A 26,926-nucleotide genomic window follows, 5' to 3' on the forward strand; every position below is an offset into this window, starting at 1 on the left:
CCCAGAAGAAAGCTTTGTAAAGCTGTGGACCTGTTACTGATTCTGGCTCTAGTCTAACTTTCAGAAACACAATGATGTCCAAGTCTTAGCCACTTAAAAGGATGAGTTTCTTGATATATTTCCTCACTGGGTCAGTTATAGAGTGGGGCAGAAATTCTTGCCCTTGAACGAGGATGAAACAGTCTGGCAGGATTCAGTATTCAGTAGTGTAATCATTATTGGCAGAATCACTTATAATATAACATACATTAGGAATTTAACTTGGTTTTTATGTTGTAAATTAGTGCAGTATATAAGAAAGTGAACTTAAAAACATGTTATGTCTAAGTTGGGGTTCCCAGAAAATAAAGCTTGAGAGATAAAATTATTTGTTAACTACTCATTTCCATCTCAAGAAAGAGGAATGAAGAGAAAAAAGTCAGACATTTTAGTGGAGGTTCCTATCCTCTTATCTCAAACCCTGGAGTCAGATATCTTGATTTTCAGAAATGCAAGAGTTTATAGAGATAACAAGGTACAATGACCATACTTATTATAACATCTACAGTGAACTCTGGTGCAGCATTACTTAATCAAACAAAAGAAAGCATGAATAATTAAGGAATATAAAGAATCGAGTCCGAAAGAATTGTGTACTTGTACCTAGATTCCAGAAAACCTTCAAGCAAATATTCACTTATGACTGTGTGACGCAATTCTCTGAGGCAACACAGAGACTGTCTTAAAGAATGTATTATTAACAGGCCTCAAAGGAGCATCAGTTATTTGTCAGTTCCTAGGAACTTACCCCCTATTACTCTTGCTGCCTAGCTCTCTCTCTCCAGCTACTCTGGTCTTCTGGAAGGTTATCATGGACTCCAGGTGCATTCCAGCATCTAGCATTAGGTGTTCCTCTAGTGAAATACTCTTTGTCCGGACAACTTTATGGCTGATTCCCTTAGCAGCTTCAAGTTGTTGCTTAAGTGTCACCTGTTAATGAACTCTATCATACCCACTCTACTTAAAATTGTAACCCAGAAATGGGATTACTAAATCACAATAACAATTCCATTTTTAATTTTTGAAGAACCACCATACTGTGTTCCATATAAGTTGCAATTTTACAAACCCAACAACAGTGCACAAGTGTTCCAATTTCTCTCCATTCTCACACATTGTTTTCTATTCTTTGTTTTGTTTTTTTTTATAGTGGCCATGATAATGGGTGTAAGGTGTAGCTCATTGTTTTGATTTGCATTTAACTAATGACCAGTGCTATTGGACAACTTTTCATTTGCCTATTGACCATCTGTATAACTTCTTTAGTGAAATGTCTATTCGAGGCCTTTGCTCATTGCTTTTTTTTTTTTTTTTTTATTTATTTATTTTTTTTTTTGCTCATTGCTTTTAACTGGGTAATTTTTTTTTAACATTGTTGAGTTGTAGGAGTTCTTTATATATTTTGTATTTCAACTCCTTATTAGATATTTGCAAATGTTGTTTTCCCATTACATAGGTTGCCTTTAACTCTGTTGACTATTTCCTTGAGACCCCAACATTTTGAAGTTTAATATATTACCAAAAGAATAGAAAGCAAGATCTCAAAGAGATTTTGCACAGTGTTCACTGCAGCTATTGTGGAAAATACAACAGCCATGAGTTAGAAGCAACCCAAATGCCCATTGACAGATGAATGGATAAGCAAAATGTAATATACATACACTACATACACAATGAAATATTATTCAACCTTAAAAATTATGAAATCCGATCACATGCTACAATAGTAATGAACCCTTAGAACATTATACTATTTTATTTTGTTTTTTATTTGTTTCACATTTTTATTTAAATTCCAGTTAGTTAACATGTATGTAATTTTAGTTTCAGGTATAGATTTTAGTGACTCATCCTTTACATACAACACCCAGTGCACATCACAAGCGCCCTTCCTAATACTCGTCACCCATCTAATCGATTCCTCCACCCAGGGAACCCTCAGTTTGTTCTCTATTGTTAAGAGTCTATTTCCTGTTTTGCCTCTCTTTTTCACCCTATGTTCATCTGTTTTGTTTCTTAATTCCACATATGAGTGAAATAATATGGTATATGTCTTTCTCTGACTTATTTTGCTTAGCATAGTACCCTCTAATTCTATTCATGTTGTTGTAAATGACAAGATCTCATTCTTTTTGATGGCTGAGTATTATTCCATTGTGTATATATACCACCTCTTCTTTATCCATTCATCAGTTGATGGACACTTGGGCTGCTTCCATATCTTAGATATTGATAATACTACTATAAACATCAGGGTGCACATGTCCCTTCGGATATCCTTTGGATAAATACCAAGTAGTGCGATTGCTATATCATAAGATAGCTCTATTTTTAACTTTTTGACAAACTTCCCTACTCTTTTCCCTCGTGGCGGCACCAGTTTGCATTCCTACCAACAGTGTCAGAGTTTTCTCCTTTCTTTTCATCCTTGTTAACACCTGTTGTTTCTTATGTTGTTGATTTTAGCCATTCTGACAGATGTGAGGTGATATCTCATTGTAGTTTTGATTTGTGTTTCCCTGATGATGAGTGATATTGAACATCTTTTCATGTGTCTGTTAGCCATTTGTATGTCTTCTTTGGAAAAATGTCTCTTCATGTCTTCTACCTATTTTTTAACTGGATTTTTTGTTTTTGGGGGATCTTGATTAAGTTCTTTATAGATTTTGGTGATATTTTGTAATATCACTGTAATATCTGCCGTTTGTAAATAGCTTCTCTCATTCCATAGGCTAGGCTGCCTTTTAGTTTTGTTGTCTCCCTCACCATGCAGAAGGTTTTTATGCTGATGAAGTCCCAATGGTTTAGTTTTGCTTTTGTTTCTCTTGCCTGTGGTGACATGTCTAGGAAGAAGTGGCTATGACTGAGGTCAAAGAGGTTACTGCCTGTGTTCTCCTCTAGTATTTTGATAGTTTCCTATCTCACATTAAGGACTCATCCATTTTGAATTTATGTTTGTGTATTGTGTAAGAAAGTGGTCCTGTTTCGTTGTTCTGCATGTTGCTATCTGGTTTTCCCAATACCATTTGTTGAAGAGACTTTTTTCCATTGGATATTCTTTCCTACTTTGTCGAAGATTAGTTGACCATATGGTTGTGCATCAATTTCTGAGTTTTCTATTCTGTTCCATTGGTTTTTGTGTCTGTTTTTATGTCAGTCTCTTACTGCCTTGATCACTACAGCTTCAAGTATAACTTGAAGTCCAGAATTGTGATGCCTTCAGTTTCAGTTTTCTTTTTCAAGATTGCTCTGGCTATTGGGGGTCTTTTATGGTTTCATAAAAGTTTAGGATTTTTGTTTTAGTTCTGTCAAAAACCCTTTGATGAGGATTGCATTAAATGTGTAGATTGTTTTGGGTAATATAGACATGTTCACAATATTTGTTCTTCCAATCCATGAGCACGGGATGTTTTTTCATTTCTTTGTGCCATCTTCAATTTCTTTTGTAAGTGTTTTATAGTTATTGGAATATGGATTTTTTTTACCTCCTTGGTTAAATTTATTCCTATGTATCTTATGATTTTTGGTACAATTTTAAATGGTATCAATTCTTTGATGTCTCTTTCTGCTGCTTTATTATTGTTGTATAAAATAAGGCAGCCACAAAAAAACAGATAGTGTATGATTCCACTTATATGAGATATTAAAAATAGTCAAACTCATAGAAACAAAGTAGAATGATGGATGCCTGAGACTGGAGGGAAGGGAAAGCAAAGAATCATTCAATGGGTATGAAAATAAAATGTCCTAGAGATCTGTTGCATAGTGATGTGAATATACTTCACACTGCCGAACTGTACATTTAAAATAGTTAAGATAGTAAATTTTATATGCTTTTTACCACAATTTAAAAAATTGCAACCAGCTTCTTCTAACTTTTTGATCCTGATTATCCTTACCCTTCTTTGTTGTTTCCACAGAATACATTATCTTTTAATATATAATAGAGTTTTCTTGTATTTTATTTTATTATCTGTCTTTCCACTATCCCTTTCCTTACCCAATATAATGAAAGTTCCACAAGGCATGGATTTTTGTTGTTGTTGTTGTATTTACTGAGGTATTCCTTTTTTTTTTTGTTTGTTTTTTAAGAAAGAGAGTGTGTAAGGGGTGGGGCAGAGGAAGGGGGAGAGAGAATCTTAATATTAAGCTGGGCATGGAACATGATTTGGGGCTCCATTTCACAACCCTGAGGTCATGACCTGAGCTGACATCAATAGTCAGGTACATAACTGACTGAGTCACCTATGTGCTCCTACTGAGATATTCTTTTTTCTTTTTTAAAATAAAGATGTATTTATTTATTTAAGAGAGTGAGTAAGATGGAGAACATGAGTAGGGGGAGGGGCAGAGGGAGAAGCAGGCTCCCTGCTCAGCAGGGAGACAGACGGATGTGGGGCCCTACTCAGGTATTCTTGACAATATCTGTCTCAAATGGATATTTAATGAACAGTTGTTTACTGCAAGAATGGGACCCAAAATTGCAGTTAGTTAAAAATTACTAAACATATCTTCTTTATCCATTCATCTACTGATGAAAACTTGGACTGCTTTCATATCTTGGCTACGGTAAATCATGTTGCAATAAACATTGGGGCACATTATCTTTTTTGAATTAATATTTCTGTTTTCTTTGGAAAAGCCAGTAGTGGGATTACTAGATCATATTGTATTTCCATCTATAATATTTTGAGGAACCCCCATACTGTTTTCCACAGTGGCTTTACCAATTTATATTCCTACCTACAGTGCATGAGGTACATCCTTTTTTCTTTTCTACATCTTTTTTCTACATTTTCATGAATACTTGTTACTTCTTGTCTTTTTGATTCTAGCCATTCTGACGGGTATTAGGTGATATTTCATTGTGGTTTTGACTTGCATTTCCCTGATGATGAGTGATACTAAGCATCTTTTCATGTGTCTGTTGGCTATCTGTATGTTTTCTTTGATGAAATGTCTATTCAGATCCTCTGTCAATTTAAAAAAGTATTTTATTTATTATTCTGAGAGATAGAGCATGAGGGGTGGAGGAGTAGAAGGAGAACCGGATTTCCTATTGAGCAGGGAGCCCAACACAGGGCTCGATCCCAAGACTCTGGAATCATGACCTGAGCCAAGGCAGGTGCTTTACAGACTGAGCCAAATACCACATGATTTCACTCATATGTGCAATCTAAAAAAACAGAACAAACGAGTAGAAAAATAAACAAAAGCTGCATTGGATCTGTAAATACAGAAAACAAACTAATGTAGCCAGAGTGGAGGAGGGTGAGGGAATGGGCAACACTAGTGAAGGGGAATGGAGATACAGATGTCCAAATACAGAATGAGTAAGTCACAGGAATAAGAGGTACAGCTGGGAAATATAGTAATTGGTATTGCAATAGCATTGCTTGGTAACAAATGGTAGCTACACTTGTGATGAGTATAGCATAATGTATAGAGTTGTTGAATCACTATGTTGTACATCTGAAACTAATTTAACATTGTGTGTCAACTATACTCAATTTTTTTTTAAAAAGGAAAGAAAATCATAAGAAAGAAAATACAAAAAATCCTTATCCTTTAAAACAATTTACTAACACAGAAGAAAAAAAGCCAAATTAAATGAGAATAACTATATATTACAGAATTTAATTCATAAAGACTTCAAATACTATAATTTTCAATATACTTTGCAACTCGAATGCCAAATCAGATTTAGACATGCAAGAGATTTATGGGTGGAAATACTGATGATGGATAAAGGAGAATGATCAAGAACAGGCTTGTGTCATGCCTATAAAAGAGGGAAGGAAGAACTGGATATGGAAAAGCCTTAGACCACATTAAAAGTGTGAGGAACTCCCTGCCAGTCTGATGGGGAGTCACTCATTGGAAGAGTCCTTCATAGAACAATAATGCACTGTGTCTGGTAACTCCACTATACCCAAATAGGGGAACATGTCATTAGTATGAATATTCTAGAGAATCCAAAGGTACAGCAGCAAGACTGCTTTCTGCTGTGAGTTCTCTTCAACTAGATCTATATGGCACACATCATCAGCAACTTCAAGAATTATAGAAAAGTAAAAATATAATAGAGAGTATTAAAGTTTTAAAAATTGGGCAAATTTGAAGAAGAACCAGTTAAAATTCTAGAAATGAAATAAAATGATGATTGATAAGAAAATAACATATCAGTTAAGTAGTAGCTTAGAGATAAAGCTGAACTCAACAATTAAAAGAATCACTTGACTGTTACTAAAGAATACATAACAGAGAAAGAGAAATGGAAAAATAGAGTTTAATACATGTGGAATAGCAAAAGTTTTGGTATATCCTAATCTAAGTTTCAGGTGAGAGAAAAGGAATTGCAGGTGTGGCACTATTGAGAGAAATAATGACTAGGAAACTTCTTGAATTGTTTAATGAATCCAATCCATGTATAACATACCCCAAACTGTGTTAAATAAAGTAAACCATTAATCAGGCAAAATAATTAAAAGTGTGGTACATCTTTTTTTCTTTTCTACATCTTATAGATAAAAGGATTCTCAAATCAAAAATCAGAATGCAACACCTATTTCAATTGGCATGCAGAAGCCACCAAAGTCTTCAAATTTCCCAAGTAGCTTTATCAAAAGATTCATTGCAAAAGGCTAAAGAAAAATTAAAGATCCAAGAGGTATCTAAAACAAAAACCCAAAAGACTGATGTGACCCCTGCCACCCCCCCATCCATCCTCCTTTACCTGAGTCCTCAGTCTACTAATCCTCTGTTTGAATTTTAAAAATTAAAATCAGTGGAAAATCTTGCTAAATTTGGTAGACACCAGGGTTACACTCTCTACTTTAAACAAGATATTTGAAAGTTTTCAAATATATTAAAAAACTCTAAAGAAAAAAAAATTTATATTCCCCAAAAGAATGAGAACATATAATGTTTGTCCTTCTCCAATTGAGTTATTTCACTCAGCATAATACCGTCCAGTTCCATCCACATCAAAGCAAATGGTGGGTATTTGTCATTTCTAATGGCTGAGTAATATTCCATTATATACATAAACCACATCTTCTTTATCCATTCATCTTTCTTTTTTTTTAATTTATTTTTTATTGGTGTTCAATTTACCAACATACAGAATAACCCCCAATATTTATATTCTTTTGGGGAATATAAATAATAGTGAAAGGGAATAGAAGGGAAGGGAGAAGAAATGGGTAGGAAATATCAGAAAGGGAGACAGAACATAAAGACTCCTAACTCTGAGAAATGAACTAGGGATGGTGGAAGGGAAGGAGGGCGGGGGTTGGGGGTGAATGGGTGACAGGCACTGAGGGGGGCACTTGATGGGATGAACACTGGGTGTTATTCTGTATGTTGGCGAATTGAACACCAATAAAAATAAATTTATTATTAAAAAAAAAAAAGAAAAAAAGAAAAAAATATTAAGATAGCTAGAGAGATTGGGCAGATTATCCACTTATTGTTTCCTTCCTAAAAGCAACAAAAGAAGACATAAGGCAGTGAAATAGTACCTTTGAAGGACAAATTGTCAACCTATAACTGCATATACATTTTCAAGAGGAAGGTGAATTAAATATATTCCCAGACAAAAAGTGCTGAGGTACTTCACATTAAAAAATTCTCATTAAAGGAATTTCTAAGTGAAAAACAAACAAAAACACTTGTAGATCAATCTAACCAATTTTAAATATGTATTTTTTCACATACATTTTTATAGAGATAAAAATAAAAACAAACCTGAAATCTTGTATAATATTGTAAAAAACAAGGTAAACATAAAAATTTTGTGTAGTAATTAATCTCTACATTGTATAAGAAGGTAAACAAATAAAAGCTTCTAATATCTTTTCTTGCTTATGAAAAGGAAATCTATAGATAGACTTTAATCTTAAATTAAAAATGCATATTAAAATGAATGTGGCTACCATTAAAGAACGACTAATTCTTGACTTCTATTCACATAGTAAAGTATCTTCAACATATTATATAAGGTAAAAGATTGACAAGACTACAAGGAGAAAATGATAAACACCTTGATAAAAATCTTTTAACACAACATTTTCAGTAATATAATATAGTATAATATACTCAAGATGACAGAATCAGAAAGGTTAAGTGGAATGTTTTTCTTTTTCTCTAGCTACACAGCTTCATTTAATTAGGGGAGAGGTCTTAAAAAAATCCTATCTGATTTGAATATCAGCCTCCCATTTGGCCAACTTCTGACCATGGAGCTACTCAAAAAAGAGAGAGAGGGAAAAGAGTGGGGAAAAAAAAAAAGGAAAGAAAATAAAATAAAAGAAAAGAAAAGAAAGGAAAAACAAAAAGAAAAAAAACTTTCAAATATCTTCTTTAAAGTTTAAAGAAGAGAGTGTAACCCTGGTGCCTACCAAATTTAGCAAGATTTTCCACTGATTTTAATTTTTAAAATTCAAACAGAGGATTAGTAGACTGAGGACTCAGGTAAAGGAGGATAGAGGGGGGTGGCAGGGGTCACATCAGTCTTTTGGGTTTTTGTTTTAGATACCTCTTGGATCTTTTTTTTAGCCTTTTGCAATGAATCTTTTGATAAAGCTAATTGGGAAATTTGAAAACTTTGGTGGCTTCTGCATGCCAATTGAAATAGGTGTTGCATTCTGATTTTTGATTTGAGAATCCTTGCTTTCAGGTGTACTTCTTAAATGAACAATCTTGTCTAACTGGAATATTCCCCATAGTGTCCATTGTAATTCTAGGTTGACTTAGTAAGATTTTTCCTTTTTTTTTTAAGATTTTTCCATTTTATGTCTAAGAACCATATATTCTTAGACATAAAATAAGCTGGTGTACCTGCTGTGGTGTTCTCAGTTCTGTGAAACTTGAAGATCTCATTTCTTTAGCTAAATCTTGGGTCTTGGAGTCGAATTAATAATTATAAGGGATATGCTACTGAGTTGAGGATTTTGTGATGTTTTACAGTGCACCTTGTTACATGGAGATTTTCTTGAGGTTGGCAAGGGACCTAGTATTAATCTACTCCATTTTGTGACCATCTGATTCTAGTGTGGGTGTCTTTGAATTAGGTGGCCAGGACTCTGAGAGCTTAAGTGTTCAACCCCTACCCACCAAAGGAACTGGCTTCCCAGATTCCCCTTAGCAACAGGCCTATTATTTCCTTCAGAAGATTTCTTTATAGTGGTATACACCCTGATGGCTTTTAATAGTCTCAATTGTGTCTACTTAGACTTTGACTTTGATGGTGAAAATAGTCCAAATTTATTGTCTTGTTGCCTCCAAGTTTTCCAGGGACTTATTCCAGGACTACCTTGATGCTTCATGAATCCCCTAGTGGCTGTCACCTATTGTGGACTCCCAATGTAACTATCACAGAACCTTTCCAGGACCACTATTTCTCTTTATTTATTTTTTTAAGTAAAGTTTGTTTTTATCAGAGAGCTTCCCACAAGGAAGTGAGACTCAATCTGAGACTGACTTATACACAGCTCCCAGTAATGGCAAGAGGAACACTGAGCTCAAATTGTAGATGCCTTGCCTATGCAACTTGTCCTTTAGGCCCTCAGCAGTCAACTTCAGATCTCATTCTTCACAGCCAAAAATTGAAAAAATGATTGAAGAAGGGGCACCTGGGTGACTCAGTCAGTTAAGCATTGACTCTTTCTTTCAGCTTGGGTCATGATCTCATGGGTCCTGATATCAAGCCCTTCCCAGGGCTCGAAGCTCAGCAAGGAGTCTGCTTGAAGATTCTCTTCCCCTGCCCCTCCCCCCACTCATGTGCTCTCATGCACACACTCTCAATAAAAAAATACATAAATACATAAATCTTTTAAAAATGATAGAAGAAGATAATTTAGATGATACAAAATAAACTTTTTTTTCATGAAGCGAGCAGTCTCCTTTTAGAGAAATGCCAATGAGGCAGAATGAAGGATGCCTTTATAGGGTGAATAATAAAGAATGAAGAAGAGAAAAATAGAAAATATCTGATTGGCTGGGGCCACATCATCATTGTATAGGGTGAGCAGACTCAGAGATGGCTTGGAGTTTGGGGTTTGGTTCACTGGACATTTACAGGGACATAAAAGTTTTGGTTTGCTGATGAGGCACTCCCGGCAGGAGTGGCTCTATCTTGGACATAGAAAGTTATTTCAAAAACAAGTATTAAAAATTTCTTTATTAGTAATTCAAGTATAATTCCTTTACTCACACATTCATTAAGCATTTAATACATAAACTGTGGTGACATGTTTTGTGAGATTTAATGCCCTTTGAACTATCAGTACATAAACAGGTTTTCTTTCTTTCTTTCTTTTTTTTTCCATAAACAGGTTTTCAAACATACTTTAGTAAAATGTAGAACTCCTCCACATAATTAGATCACTGATTTCTTTGGTATAATTACATCTAAGAGAAGTGAACTTAATAAGAGTCGTGGGGATCTGACTGGATTTTTTATGGCTTATTTATTGTTGCTACTGAGACCATGGCTATGGAAAAGCCCATCTTAATATTTCTTTATATATTCTTTTATTTATTTTGTATTTGAAACCTGATAATTTTCCCCAACATACTGAAGCTTATAATGATTTTTTTCTTTATCCAGAAGTAGTTAAATTGAGAAAAATTAAAGATGAATCTCTAGAAGAAAAAAAAATATGAATGAATGAAGATATACCTACAAATGTTTTCATTTATAAATTTTAGTGTCATTTAATATTTTGTCATGGATATACAATAGTCTCATTTGTGTTTTTACGTGTTTAGGGAAATTATCTGGAGTAGAATAATTATATTTCTGAGATCATCTCATATACTTCCTAAGCTGTTGTACATCTTTATAACACTTCTAGCATTTATGATTAATAATTATTTCATATATTTATCTCTCTTAGATGGTACTGTTAACACTATTACTACTACTAAGAGCTAACATTTTCATCCCAGCACTGATCTAAAACATTTTATGTTAATTGTCATTTAATTTTCTCAACTACCAAAATGACGTAGATACCATTATGATTCACATGTTAAGGATAAGGAAAATAAGGCAGAAAAGTTAAGTAATACAAAGATTAGTTCACACACTGTGGGGCCAGGATTATAAACTCCAAGAGAGTAGGAAATATAACCCACATATCCCCAAGGTCTTGTTCAGTGTCTGGTGCTTATAATGCTCATTTAATATTCAGTAAATGAACACATGAATGAGTGTGAGTTTAAGAAATACAATTTAAAGGTTTGCACAACATGTTTTCTTGCTTAGTTGAATCTAAATAATGATGCAAGATCTGAAAAGGATAATTTGACAAGTTCTCTGATTAATCTGATTTCTCAATAAGTCTTAGGTTATATCCATATGGACACAATGAATGTGCTACACCATATCAGTCTTCCTGTTATGATCTCTTCAGATAAAGGTTATGCTGTCATATAATTGATTTGACTTCGTGATATGAGTGAAATCAGATTCACTGGCTATCAGATTTATTCAGAACCTAACTCTGAGGATACCTGTGCCCAATCAATAGATAAAATCATTGAGTACCCTGAAATAAATACAATTCTCTTATATTTGAGGAAAGAGTAAGCATCAGATTTTATATAAATAGTTAAAGAAGTGGATAATAGTAAGTCATTTAGAAACATTTGTACTTGAGAGAAACCAAAAATAAAAGAGACAAAATTAAACATATATTTTTTTAGTAATAGAGAGAAAATTCAATGAAAACAGAGGTTAGGAAAGAAGTTATAGGAGTCTTTCAAACATTTAAGATGCACACTCATTTTGGAACTTTTCCAGGAAATTTAACAAAACAAATCGAAAGCAACTAATTCTTTATTTATCATTTTTCCCACACGAAGACAAGACAATATTCTATAATAGGAATATATATTTTGATCTCTAAGAGATAGATTTGGCACTGAATGAGATAAAAATTCTACATGAGTATCATATATTTCTATGTTACCAGGGAAGTCAAGTTGATACAAACATCAAAGCCAACAAAGGAGTGAACTAGCAGTTTGCTTTTATTTCTAATCCCGTGGTAAAGCAACTCATATTAGTTCTAAAATATTTAAGAAAAAAAAGAATTGATAATACAACTCAATATTTACATACTTAGCTCATAACAAAAAGAATGTTCGATACTATTCGCCAAAAGAGAAATGGGAGAAAATGAAGATGTGGAAAGTGAACAAGTAGTTTGTTTTAAATTAAACATTCTAAAAATGCTCTTTTCTTTTAAAATGTGAAGCAATTTTGCAGAGTAACACTACTTTAACTTAAAATATTTACTCTGGGGGGTATTGCACATAGCATGTTCATTGTTGATAAAGTTTTGTATGAGAAAATGGCCAATGTAAATAATCAGATGTGAGATAAGTCACGTAGCCTTTGACAGATTTTCTTCATTAACATGTATCAGTGCAGGCTGAGGATTGTATTCATGCTGTCCTCAAATGATCTTCAAAATGGAACACTTTGAAAAGGGGGCTCTTAAATTCAGTCATACAACTTATTCAATTCCATCATCTCAAATTTGTGAAGATGAAAGACCCATCTCACAGGAAAGATCCCCTTAGGTGAATTAAGTGCAGTTTGACAGTCTGCACAAATGCAGAGACATTAGACTGTTAAGTGGCCACATGTGTATACACATGTTTAGTGTTAAGGCCATAAAGCAAACATTAGCAATCAAGAACATCAGATTGATTTTGGAGCGTATGTCTTCCAAGACCCCACAAAATCTGGACAACAGCTTGGGAAAGATTCAGAGGAGTTCTTAGACAGTACGCCTCAATCTCAATTGCAAGAGATTGTGCTCATATGCTAAACTTGCTCAGAGACTACCTAAAAATTCATCTCTACCTTTGATAGAAGCGAGAAGTGAAAATTACAAAATCTGTTTGTCATCACTGATCTCCATCATACTTCACCAGAAGACAGCAACCGGTAAGTTCCATCAAAACCTACTGGCTCTGCTGACACATTTAGAAATGTTAGTGCATAATTTGCTATTATGCATTACTTTATGTGCAGGCTCTCATTATCAGAGTCGTATAGTATGAGGCATTCGCACATATGCATACAGCATGTTCCCACCAGGCGTAGTCGGTCATCGTTGGTAACTTAGGGACAACAACAATGCTGTTTTGTTTTGTTGTTATGGTTTCAGACAAACCTTCACAAATTTATTATTTGGACACAAAATGAAACCTGCACAATTACGATTATCCAAATAATTCATTTAAAAATATCATTTTAGTTGATTAAATAGAACAGTGGTTTTCACTTTTTTCTTCTACTTTTTTTGTGATCAATGACATCTTTTATTCAAATAAATCTTGCACAGATGAAGCAGATAAGAAAAAAAGGTCTTGTGGTTGAAGTGTGTGGGATAGGGGCAAGGGAGAACTTCATCTTCTTCGATGGCTGTTTTATTTTCACAGCAGCCCCTAAGGCATTTTTAATTGCTTTAGGGCTGTGTGCAACATTTTGAAAACTATTGATGTCCAGGAAAAAGCAGAATTTGTCTCTTCTTGAATTAGAGTAACTTTCAAACAGTAAATTAGGTTATTACTGTAATGATGTAACACTTAATGAACTTAATGAAGGTTACTTGATATTTGGGCACAGAAAATCTCTCCCCAAGGATTAACTAATACTCATCTTCTGCAGGAGACCCATATTGAGGTGGCTACAGGCATTTTTAAATAAATACACACTGAGTGTACTTATTCATTCTAAGTCACGAATGCAAGGCAGTACTTACACTCTCTAGTGAAAACAGCCTAAATTCCAGATTGGGGACAACTGGCTTAAGAATCAAAATCAGGAAGTGACTTCATCAAGAAAGTGACACAAGGTTTGTTTACTAACAGAAATTAGGGTTTCACTTTCAGCCTTTATTCACTAAATAGGGGCACTAAGGCTAGCTGTGAACACTGAGAGTTTAAAACCTAGTCCTGGTCCTTCAATTATCATAGAAGCATGCCACCCTTAGACGCAAAGACATACCTGATCCTAGAATTTTGAAAGAGCAATCCTATCTACCATAGAGCTATACTATCCCTGGTGTTTGAGTTACCTTCTCTTTTAGAGTCACAGGGATCAAGATCCACAAAATAAAGACAGTCTTTTCAACCTCATTTAGCAAATGAAAATGAGTTTATTAAATGCATCCCTAATGAAACATTACACATGCCATATGCATGACCTAGAGGAAAGCTGTTTTTCTTCCAAGGTTTAAAGAGCTGCTCTCTTCTTATTCTGCTGGAAGCTATATCACTGGGAGGATCAAGGACATTCTGACCTATTACATATTTCTGCATACCAGTACTTTAATTTGGGAGCATAGTTGGATAATGAATACTGGAATCTCTTGCTAAGGAGAAGCATATTGCAATGTAGTTCGGTTAGTCGACTCAATGACATGAAAAATATTTGCTGGTAAAGTCTGGTGATGTAACCCTAAGCTATAATTTTAAAAGATTACCTAAGATGCTTTCATTGCTTCCAAGAATGCTGGATAAGGAGCTAGTCATTTGTCAGGCCAAAGTGCAATGCCAATGATAGGGTATAGTCTACTATTAGTTAATACTTTGGTTGGCACCAGATCTGGGGAAGAGATAGAGAAAACCAGAAACTACCAGAGTTGAATATGAAGTATTCCTCTAGTTGGTCCTGTAGTGTCATATTAAAGAAGATATACAAAAATGCAAGGTGGAGACTGGGATGGATAGGATGGCCCTTTAAAATATTCTGAAGAACTGGAATTCTACCCTTTTTATTTTTGGAAAGAGAAATAAGCAGGATGGACCTGGTCAATTTTCTCTCCAGAGTCTGTCTACTTATTCAGTGATTCTAGGAGAACAATAGGTTAACTTTATGTCAGTAGTCATAGAAAAGAAGGTATGTTTTAAACAATGAAGAAACAACAGATGTTGGCATATGCAGAGAAAGAGGAACCCTCTTACACTCTTTATGGGAATGCAAACTGGTGCAGCCACTCTTGAAAACAGTATGGAGTTATGAGAGGGTATTACGTTAAGCAAAATATGTCAGTCAGAGAAAGAAATAGAACAAATTGAGGGTTGCTGGAGGGGAGGTAGATGGGGGAATGTAGTAATTGGGTGATAGGCATTAAGGAGGGCACTTGATGTAATGAGCACTGGGTGTCATATGCAACTGATGAATCACTAAATTCTACCCAAAATTAATCATACAACTTTGTTAACTAACTTGAATTTAAATAAAATAAGAAAAGAAGATATTTAAAAAGAAATTTTAAGCTTAAATCTTCTATATTTATTATTTATAATGCTGAATTTACTTTGATTTTAATGTGTACATTTTTCTTCCCAATAGTGTGATAGCTCTGTGGGAATATTCCCCTCAAGAAAATACTTGTAAATCAATATCACTGTATGCTCTGGACCAAGTACAGTTAGTGCCCTGAAAGTGTTGTGCAGCCAGAAATGTTTTGCATCTGCTAACATGTGTAACCCAGATCTAAGGATTCAAAGAAGCTATTGTTAGTATCACTATGAGGATGATCTTAGTATATAAATGAGAAGAACAAAATAAGTAATTAACTTTTTATGCATGTTTTAAAAGTTCAACTGTGTTATTTCTGTTGGTTGTCTAATTGGCCTTCATTTTCCCCTGTGTTATGCCACATTATATTCTTAGAACTGGGTCTGTGGGGCTTCTTTAAAGCTAACAGTGCTGGCTTTCTTGAGAGAATCTTTTACCGTGCTCCTAGGAGTACAACAACCTGACCATTTTAAACTAAATAATAAGCTTGAAATGTCTAGGGTTATATAAAATTCAGCTATAAACATCCATGAGTGCCATCATATGGGATCATATTCTCAAGGGAGAGGTGTTTTTCCCCCCTCTCTCCTTTTTTAACTCTGTGGCAAGGTCTAAGACAAGCAATTTCCCTTGCTTTTTTTTAAAAAATTTTTTATGTGGGTCAGATATATTTCTAGCTTACCCTCTATCCTGAGTTAAGTGTGGAGTTTCCTTTGGGCAAGCCCAGAATGGTTTGTCTTCTTGCTCCCTGCAAAGATGACTCACCAGGGTTCAGCAAATCTCCCAAAGAAAAATCCACCTTTGACACTATTTCCGTCTCTCAATCACATTGTTATTGTTTTGCCTCTTATTATCCTTTGCCAGATTGTCAATTTATTTGAAAAGGCTTTATGCTTTCTGTCGTATTTAATTATTTTCAGCAGTGGTGTAGTATCTAATAAGCCAAACGTGAAAATATGGCTATTATAACTGCTGATAATACTAAACTTCCGAGATACTGCTGCTTTTGTGATATTTAGTCCTTCTGTATGAAAAGTATCCATTAATATTCAAATATCAGCTCATATTTGAGAAAGAAGTACTTCTTGACAAATGAAAGAGTTGAATTCACCTTTAAACCTCACAGTATGAATATTGGCAAGGGAAATGAGGAAAATGTTGTAAGGAAGCTAAGGAGACAACATAGAAGGGAGTTGAGAACATCAATAAGAAGAGAGTCATAAATTCAAGAAAAGACACAAATTCCCATAATATGAAACTTGATTGTTGAAACTTCCGATATTACTCTCTCACCTTCTGAACATGGGCGATCCATTTCTTGTGCTCTAATTCTATTCCCTAATGTTCTGCAATGACCGCATCAATCTGTTCTTTCTCTCAGTTGTCGTTCACTTTCTTGTCCGTCCAGGCTATGCATATATTCTTTCATTTCCTCCTGCCAATACCTTCAAATTCCTCCATCCTCACTGACTCCCACCATGACTAGTTCTCCTTCCACCCTTCCTGGTGAAATACCGCCCCAAAATCTGATAACTAAAATGGAGATAAGCCCATGGCCGATGGATTTGTCTCATGATAAACTTGTAGTTGCACTTTCATGTGGATTTTCAAAAATGCATAAAACACCTTGTCGCCTCTCTCAAATCCTTCTCTCATTTGCCCATCTATTTTAATCTAAGTTTTCCTAAAGTCTTTTCTCTAATATCTATGCTTTCATTCCTGCAAATCATCCCCATCCTGCTATACATAGAAAATATATGCCTTCATTTGGATGTGGCTCAAAATCCTATCTTTTATGTCCCAACTTATGTGTATTTGTTTCCATCCTAATGCTTTATCTCAGTGAAAGTGATTCTTTTCTAGCACTCCCAGTATAATCTCCTCCCTTATAGCTCTGGTTTCACTTTTTCCTATTTCTCGTATTTTACTGTAACTTTCTCATTTGATATACTTGTCAGTTGAGGATATCCTGCTTACTATGTTCTCTTAACTTTTTTATACTCCAGAGTAAGTACAAATTCTAAATATTCATATCCTGCTTAAGAGCTAAACCTAATATTATTGTGATGTTATAAAAAAAACATTATAAAGCATTTAATTGGATAACAGAATTATGCAGAACCATTTTTTACTTATTGATGAACACAAATCCTACTCTATTATGTATTTTCTAAATAATTTGATTAAATCATATATAACTCTCTTTACAGTCCCTTTATGTTACAACATAGTCACCAAAAGAAATGCCATGGCACTTTTCTTCCCAATTTTTCCACTTGTATCTGGTTCTAGAAAACTACAAATGCATAGCCTTAGAAACTTCCTAAGTTTTTAGTTTAGATATTTTACCAGATTTTTTGCCAATTTTATTCTCTGTTCATAAGTTCCATTTCTTGTCTATCTGATTGTCTCATATATATTTAATCCAATTATAGACTGGATGTTGAGACTAAAACTTTTTATGTCTAACTAGCTTAGGAAAATGGGATAGTCCAGAGTACTTCCCTGATGATGGGAACAAGTCATCCTTTAATGGCTTAGATTTACATTTGCCATTTTTACTTTTATACCATCATCATCTGTGTCTTCTTTGGAGATCTTCAAACTTAGGGCCATTAATTATGGTTAGTTTCAGAAAAGAGCTTGAGGGGCAGCTGGGTGGTGCAGTCAGTTAAGCATCTGCCTTTGGCTCAGGTCATGATCTAGGGGTCCTAGGATGGAGCCCCATGTCAGGCTTGGTGGGGTATCTACTTCTTTCTCTCCCTCAGCCCCTCCCCTCTGCTTGTGCTCTCTCTCTCAAATACATATATAAAATACATAAAATAAAGAGCTTGAAAATACAGTAGGAGCATAAAAACATGGACTGAGTTGCTAAGAAGAAATGTAAGTCCTCAGTTATTGCTGGTAATATTTATTAGGAGTAATAAAAACTGGTCATGAGGTGGTTATTTGAGCTGTTATTTTAATTTTTGAGAAGAAAATGACTCCAGCAGGCTAGATAAATTTGGGAAACTAAAGACAATGTAAGAAAGGAAGAATAGTGAAAGATGACACACTAATGAGATAAAATACTAGAGAGCCTTAGAAAAGGTGTTGAGAGCCTAAAAGCAAGCCTAGCCCTCTTTGAGAAACAATAGGAGATATCCAAGTCTTCATTTCTTTAAATTTCGACCTATCAACTGCCAGTGGGCCCTGAGTAATTTCTCTTCTTTACCTAGCCCAATGGGTAAAAAGGAGAAATAATACTAATCAAGGGGCCTTGCCTTTAAAAGAAGATGTTTTACCTTTTTTCTGTCCTCTATAAATTCCTATGTCTGATAATCTCCCCTTTAAAGATGAAATGCTGTGGCATTTTTGGATTCTAGGGATCACTGAGAATCATAAGCCAGAACACAGAGATTTGTCTCATCTTCTGATCTTAGTCACTCATGGCAGGAGTTGTAAAGAGGCCAAACCCTTTCCATAACTTGTATTTTTTTGTGTGTGGTGGCCAATAGATGATAAAATGTAAACTATTTTTTTTCTCCAAAGGTAAGTGAGGTTTAGCTGGAAAAGACAACATAGTCCTCAGAGTGCTTAGTCTGCCTTGATTAGATTCTACTTAGTTTTAATTGTTTAGGAAATGAGTTGCTCCATAAGACCTAGTCTGATTTATCAGAGTTCTCGTCATTGGTATTGTTGTTTATCCTACAGACGTGTGGCTTTTTGGTTTCCATTTGCCGTTGTCTTTCATGGTTATGTCACAAATTGGGAAATTTTAGTGAAGATAAGCGTTTTAGGCTAAATTCAGACATTTCTAGGCTTCCTGGAAAAGAAGTTATTTTAATACCACTTGATAGCATCTCAGAAATATTTTAACAACCTACTTTTATGTATTCAGTAACCAGGTAGAGGAGGTTCAAACTTTCAAAATGACAATAATAATGTAATAAAGTAAGAATAAACACTGGTCAAGAAGGTCTTAAAGTTTCCCTCACTTGAACTGAACTTTAGGCTGGTTTCTTCCTAATTATAGGCCTTGACTTCTATTACTTTAAACAACTTGCTATGATAGATTCTTTCTCTATTCCTCTGAAGCATATTTTTTTAAAGTCTCTTGCCAGTTTTACAACCCATAATATTTTCCTCAAGGGTCAGGGAGCCATAACAGTCAAAAATACTCAGCAGAAGATAGAAATCCTATATCTCAGTCTCTGATGAAGCCCTTATCTCAGTCTCTTTGTGAAGATTGGAGCCTGACTTTGAAAGGTGACAATTAGCAAACAAAGATAGTAGAATCATAGACAAAAAATAAAAGAAAGAACAAAAACCTATTTGCAAACTCAGGAAGAACTTTGCAACTCAACTCAGTCAACCCATTGACCAATTGTCCCCTCTCAAGTCCTCCAGTACGATTTCATTAGCTCACCTCAGTACTTAAAAACCCTTCCACCTTTTATTTCAGCAGAGTTGAGTTCAGACTGAGTTCTAACCTCTCTCTCCTATTGCAATAGCCTTGAAGAAAGTATCCTTTTCCTATTTAACTTTGTCCAATAGAATTTTTGCTTTGATGAAACTTACATAGCACTCACAGTTTGCCAAGATTTTGAAAACCAGCACTTCATAAAAGAGATACTGTTTTTGCCTTTACTTTTTATGGAAGAGAAACTGAGGCCCAGAGTGATTAAGCCAATTGCTCAAGATGAATCCTGCCGGGAAGGAGCAGAGCTGAGGTTTGAACACACGTTGACTGGCTTGATAATCATTGCTCTTAATCCAGTGCAATGCAGTCATTCAGATAATTTTTAGGCTCATAAGAATTGATACAGAAAAGAAAAATAGCAGAGACTCAAATCAAGAAACTTGTGTGGAGTTTTGGAAAACAAAAGAAGGTATTTCTGAATGAAAGGTTGATGTAGTTCTGCTGGGACAGAATAGGCATTCATGTGGCTTTGAAAACAGATTTTATTTAAATTTAATTGGTGGACACAGATCTTTAGGACAGAATCTTAGGACTCTTTGACACAGATCAGGGATGGTTCCCAACTTTTGTCTGTGTACTGATTATTTATGTTTATGAAAGCAGTGAGGTAAAACTACAAAAGAAAATATTCTCCTTTAAACTAAATGCATTTAATAATATAGCCTACCTTTTGGCTACCTAATTGTTATGTGATATCTTAAAATGTTTATCAATTCATAAAATATTTTTTGTGTTAAATTATGGCTACTATTCTGTGATGGTTGGAGTGTGTTTATTTTGGAGAAAGGGTTCATCAAAGAAGAAAAAAGATATTGGTAAATCCCAGGTGGCTAGCCTTCCACAAAGGGAGTTCTTGTCTTTCAGATATTAGCGGTAGACCGAAGGCACTTTGTTTTTGAGCAGTACTCTTTTTCTTCTGATGTCCACTTTTGTTTTGCTAGCCAATCTGGTCTGAGTCACATGATCTGCATGGGTCAATGCTTCTCAGAAGAGAAGGCCAAAGACTTCCTTGGTGGTCTTTAGCAGATCTGTGGTGTTTGGTATGTTGACCTGTAGCATGATCTATAATCCCAGCTGTATCTACTAAATAAAGTTTAAACCAACTCTTCAGGTAATGAACTTTATTCTTTACTGTGAACTCTGAATCCTGTTTAGCTGATTAATTTAGTAATACTCTTACTTGATTCTGACAGAGATCATACCAGTTTCATCTCCCCCCCCAACCCAATATTCTACTGTAGTCATTTAGCCAATGTCTTAGCTCTTTAGCAGAAATGCTAAACTCACAAACCTCCTTTTGGGACTCTACCTCTTACATTCCCACAGGAGCAGAATGACATTAGAATCTGGGTCTTCAGGTGCAAGCTCTTTACTAATGAACATAAGAAATGGGAATTTCCCAGCTTTATGCTTCTTAATTAATGTCTGCTAATGGAATCAGACTCTAATCAGCTGATCTAAATAGCAAAGTATGAATACATGTGAAAAGTAAAAAATAAAACCAAAAACAAAAAATAGATTCTCTGACTTTAGTGATGCCTATACGGAATGATCCTTTTCCTGCTCTCAATTTATTCGCGCTATCTGTTCTTAACTTCCCTCTTTACCCAGCTTAGTTTACATACAATTTCAGTAATGACACACACTCTTGCTTGTCTGTTATTTTTTTCTTTTTTTTTTTTTTTTTTTGATGGTTGTCTGTTATTTTTATATCATATCTCCCCACACAAACCTAATCCTCATGATCCCCGCCATACATTTTCTCTGGACTTGCAGCAGAGCACATGGGCAGAGGCACATCAGCAAAGACAAGTTCTGTTAGAAATTGATGGCCACTTACTCAATATACTGCTCACAATTTTTGCCGTGTTTCTTAAGTTTCAATCAACTCACTCAGTTTCTGAAAAATTATGTCAACACTCTAACCACCCTTGCTCTCCCCCCTCCAGTTGTTTGATGACCATTTCTAATTAATAGAAAATTATAGCCAGATGCTGAGAACTCCTCATTTCTCAGTACCAAATAGAAATGCAGCCTTGTTACTCCACGGGTGCTCTGCTTACCGGCAGATCACCTGGAATGTGTTAGAAATGCAGACCTACTGAATTGAAATCTGCATTTTCACAGGTTTCCTAGCTGTTTTTGTGGATATTAAAATTAGAAAAGAATTACAATGAAGGCACAGATCATTTCTTTCTCTCCATTGAAAAGCAGGGGGAGGCATATTTCTATAAGGCGTATTTCTTTTCTTTCTCCTAATTTCTCAGAAATTTGCACTGAGATAGTTCCTTCTCTTTCCAGTGTATTCAGTTTCTCTCTTACAACTACAATTCCCTGCACTTACTTTTTTAAGTCTCAAATTTCCCTGCTAAATGCTTACACTTATCCAGTTAAAGTAAAATAAACACCAGTTACTGCCCTAGTTTCTTCTGTCTTCAGAGCCAGATTTCTCAAATGAGATGCTCATAATTAATGTGTCCACTTCTCCATCTAACACTTCCTTTTCAACCCACTGCAAAGTGGCCTCTGGGCCATCACCCCAGTAAGTACTGTTCTCAGTAATTCACCTTTCATTCATCTCCTTACTCTCTCAGCAACATTTGACACTGTGGGAAGCCCAATGATGAATGAAGGACAAAAATAAATATTGACATTTCAGGACCCTTACCTTTCCACTTTCTTCTCCCAAGGATCATCTTTCTAGTCATTTCACCTTATGCCTCTGGTTTCTAAGCAAAATAAGCAGATATTAGGCACATGCAAAAACTGCTTCAGTTTTCAAAACTGCTCTAGAATAATGCTAGGCACTCAGATTAATACTCAGATTAATACCTAGAATAATACTAGGCACTCAGATTTTATCAAAAGAATGAATATGTGTTATAGGTTACGTGTTCTTCCCATAATCTTCCACTAAAAGTTTTATTTTTTATTTTAATTCATACAGTAATTACACATTGCTGAAAGAAAACATCCAGCCTTCTTTTTTTTTTTTTTTTTTTCCTCTTCCCTCCTCCTGCTCTGGGATAGACTTTTGCTTATATCAAAGGATATTCTTATATGGTGAGTAAACAGGATGGAGATAAGGAGCTTTTCTACCCTTTTAAGCTTGGGGTTTTATCCTTTATTTAACTCTGAAGTCTCTAGACTTCTGAGCAAGAAATTGGTTTTTTCCACTTCTATTATTTGAATATCTGTTAGAAGTGGTTATATGAATTAACGGAAAGGAAGAGAGAAATTTCTAAGCCTTTGCTTTATTACAGAGTTCAGAAGTTTGAAAGCTTAGCACAATTTTATTCTCAAAGATGACTAGGGGTCTTCTAGATCGATTTAAGCCTGTGCCTATATAATTCCCTACTTTCTGCCAGTGTGTACTGAGACACTTAGTTAATTTATGATTATTCTGCTGGGTTATTGAAGAAAGACTCCTGGGGAAAAGTAATATATGCTCATTTCAATTGTGTTTTCTTAGGGTTCAACCAATACCCTATAGGAAAAATAAAAAGATACCACAATAAAATAATTTTGGGAATGTTTATATATCATCCTTCTATACTCCTGTTTTAGGAAATTCATCATTTGCATTATTATATAACCTTTATTTTAAAGGACCCTTATTTTATCTTAGAAATCTAATATTTTGAGAAATAATATTGAGGAAGCACTGTTAAAAAGGAGACCCAAAGTAAGCATTAAAAGTAGCTGTACAGTTAAGTCTTCAGTTGCCTTAATAATAATTGGAGCTCCTAATTTTGTAGCTCTCATCCACTGAAGTATTATATGTAACAAATTTTAAAACTGTGTATACTTCTTTTTAGGTAGGGACACAAAAGTTCAAACAGATCAAAAAACATCCTGCCTAAGATCTCACACTTAGTCATGACTGCAAACCAGGAAAGTCTAAAGTTTACCTTCCCTTCACCTTGTCTTCACATCGTCCCTTCCACTGTCAAGTTAGCCATTACAGTCGAAACACCATCTGCCTGGAGGGAAGTTTTATACTGTTTTCTTCCAGTTTTGAGCTTCGGATAGGAATTTATGCTTAAATTGACATAATCCCTGTATACTCATTTCCTTGGCTTTCCTCAAGACATAGCAGTAACATGATGGGTTGATTGAGTGTCCTGACAGATGTACCTTCCAAGAGTGTAAGATAAACCCTGTAATTTTCTCAAGATTCAAAGTTATTTTGTACTGACTCTGGTCAAAATTCATCCCTATACAGAGAGAAATTTTCCATATAAGGCATTAACCAGCATTGTGGTAAACCTTTCCAACTTCTATTGTTTCCTCCCTCCTCTGTAACCTCTACCACTGGAAAAACAATCCCCTACTCCCTCCAACAGTTTTTCTAAAGTGAACTGACTTAGGGGTTGCTGAACATAAATGAATTACCTATTTAAAAAAGCTACTGAAGATGCCTCCTCAGAGTTTAAGCTGTGACAACGGATTTGTCTCAACCTGATTATTTTACATACCATTCGAGCAAGCTAATTTCTGCTGGTATTCTTTTTTTAAAATAAAATTTAATAATATAAAAAGGCCTTCCAGAATTGCACCGAAGCTTATTCTTAATGAAGTATAAATTGTCAAGAACATTTGGGTATGTTTTTAGATGTCACCCCTAGATAATAATTTTGGAGCCCTTCACATCGTGGCTCAATCTCTTAGTAGATTGGACTTGGACTTCTAGCATTCCATTACTTCTTGTGTAAAAAGAAGCCTTTAATAGTTCCTATGGTTTAGAGTTATTCTAGGAATAAGTGATATGATGTTTATAATGTTCATAGCATAAAGCCTGGGATATAGTTTGTGCATGTTAAATATGAGGAAATTGAGATGTGATCTTTTCTCCCAAACATAAGGAATAAAAATAGATAAGTAGTTTATTTTCAGCATTAAAAAATGCTCATTTATTTTAGGTTACTACCTTTGCCTTATATTTTATTATCATTGTTGTTTTAATCTTTTACAGGAGGGTAATCATTCTTCCCATAATCTTTGCTAGAATTTTTTCCTACCGCATGTTACTCCCACTACCCCTGCACCACAAGATCCTAGAAGTAGCCTTAGTTCCAACGGGAGATGGAGACTTCACAGGAAGTTTTTAAACGTCATATAACTATTATGGCTTATGATATATTTTAGAACCTAATATGAAAATCCCCATGCTTAGAAATTATAACCTCCTTTAAAAAAAAAAAAAAGAATTTATTTATTCACAAGAGACCCAGAGAGAGGGGCAGAGACACAGGTAGAGGGGGAAGCGGGCTCCATGCAGGGAGCCCGATGTGGGGCTTGATCCCGGGACTCCAGAAACATGCTCTGGGCCGAAAGCAGACGCTCAACCGCTGAGCCACCCAGGGATCCCTATAACCTCCTTTTTTATATTGTTAAGGGCTCCTGAAATGAATAACCTTTCAGAACTCCAGGTAATGAATAAGGGATATGTTTTGAAAGTTAAAATCCTGCTCTGAATCTAAGCACTGTGTTATTAGCATTTATAGTGTTATGCTTTATGTTAGAGATATTAAAGCTGATATTATTAGAGATATTATTTTTTACCTGGTAGCTATGAGCTGCTAACACCTTGGGGTTCTCTTTAGTTTATTTTTTTTAAGATTTATTTATTTATTTATTTATTTATTTATTTATTTATTTATTTAAAGAGAGAGAGCACACACAAGCAGGAGAGGTAGAGGTAGAGGTAGAGAGAGAGAGAGAGAGAGAGAGACTCCCAGGCTGACTCTCTGGTGAGCACGGAGCTGATAAAGGGCTGGATCTCATGATTCTGAGATTAAAACCTGAGCCAAATCAAAAGTTGAATGTTAAACCAACTGCACCAGCCGGGCACCACTTGGGGTTCTCTTTAGAAGTTTCATTTGGTGCAAAAATCATAAAATTTGTCTACAAAAAATATTGATAGACATTTAATATGGAGCAAGAATTTTATTTTTAAAATGGGAAAGTCTGCTCTCATTTATTCATTTTATTACTCTGTTGTCCCTAACTATCCACAAAATTTATAAACAGCAAAATCATACAAAGTACAGCACTATGCTATGAGAGAATTATAAAGCTATACTAAATGTGCTAAATTCCACCTTAGCTCAGGCAAATCTTAAAATTCAGTATCTGTATACCAGATTATTCTGCCTTCTTAATAGCACTTGTTTCTTAGTGATATAGCTTAGAAATAAACTCTAATATTATATATAATCAATGGTACACGTGCTTAGCTATTTTATGATATGTAGCCCAGCAGATAGAATACCTTCAGCTAGCTTTTGGCTGCTTCTGCTAAATTCCCCCAACTAGTGCAATCAAAGAGAATTACCATACCATTTGCTTGTGTTTATACCATATGAGAAAGCTTTGGACATAGGTTGTGCAATTCATTCTGATTGCTACCAAGTAATTCTTTGCAGACCTGTAAATCAAAACTGTGGCTGATTTTCAGCAGTGTGATTGTCATGTTTTAGAAATTTGGCTAATTAAAACTTTATGAGTGGACAATTAAAAGGAAAGGTCTTGTATTTAAGAATTAAAACAGTGGATGGACAAGAATGCAGGCTTTTACTGTAGTATGTATACATGTATATATATACCATATATGTGTATATACATAAGCATATAAATATGTATGTGTATACAGAAGCATATATATATATATATATATATGCGATTTTTTTTTATTTGGGCAAAGGGATATGATTGGTAATGTATTAAATAATTTTTATTTGACCTTTAAATCTTCTTAAAGTCTTATTTGGCCTTTTATCCTATAACCAAATCTACTTTGTTCTTATAGTTATGCTATGCTATGGTTGGCCATACTTTCCAGGGCTGATTCTCTAAGTTTAAGTAGAAATGAACATGGAAATAGTGAGCAGAAAATTTTCAGTAGCTATAAGCTCTTATAAAGCGTTTAGGGAAAAAGTTGTTTGTTTGTTTTAAATGCTCTCTACTGGGCAGCCTGGGTGGCTCAAAAGTTTAGCGCCGCCTTCAGCCCAGGGCCTGATCCTGGAGACCCTGGATCAAGTCCCACGTTGGGCAGGAACGTCGGGCTCCCTGTGTGGAGCCTGCTTCTCCCTCTG

At 34.9% G+C, this 26,926-nt stretch overlaps 1 long non-coding RNA gene across 5 annotated transcripts in view; it reads right to left on the reverse strand.

Moving 5' to 3' along the window:
• Positions 1 to 26,926, reverse strand: part of LOC112642769 (uncharacterized) — an 86,694-nt gene that overhangs the window by 53,480 nt on the left and 6,288 nt on the right. For 3 of the 5 annotated variants that reach the window (XR_007403796.1, XR_003125424.3, XR_003125423.3), the window contains 2 exons: positions 23,741 to 23,812; positions 22,498 to 22,558 (listed from right to left, as the gene is read on the reverse strand). This is a non-coding gene — a long non-coding RNA (uncharacterized LOC112642769). The remainder of the gene's footprint in view (positions 1 to 22,497; positions 22,559 to 23,740; positions 23,813 to 26,926) is intronic. The other 2 variants (XR_007403795.1, XR_003125425.3) reach the window with 1 other exon arrangement.

The sequence above is a fragment of the Canis lupus genome, chromosome 19 (assembly GCF_003254725.2).
Source record: "Canis lupus dingo isolate Sandy chromosome 19, ASM325472v2, whole genome shotgun sequence".
Taxonomy (NCBI): domain Eukaryota; kingdom Metazoa; phylum Chordata; class Mammalia; order Carnivora; family Canidae; genus Canis; species Canis lupus.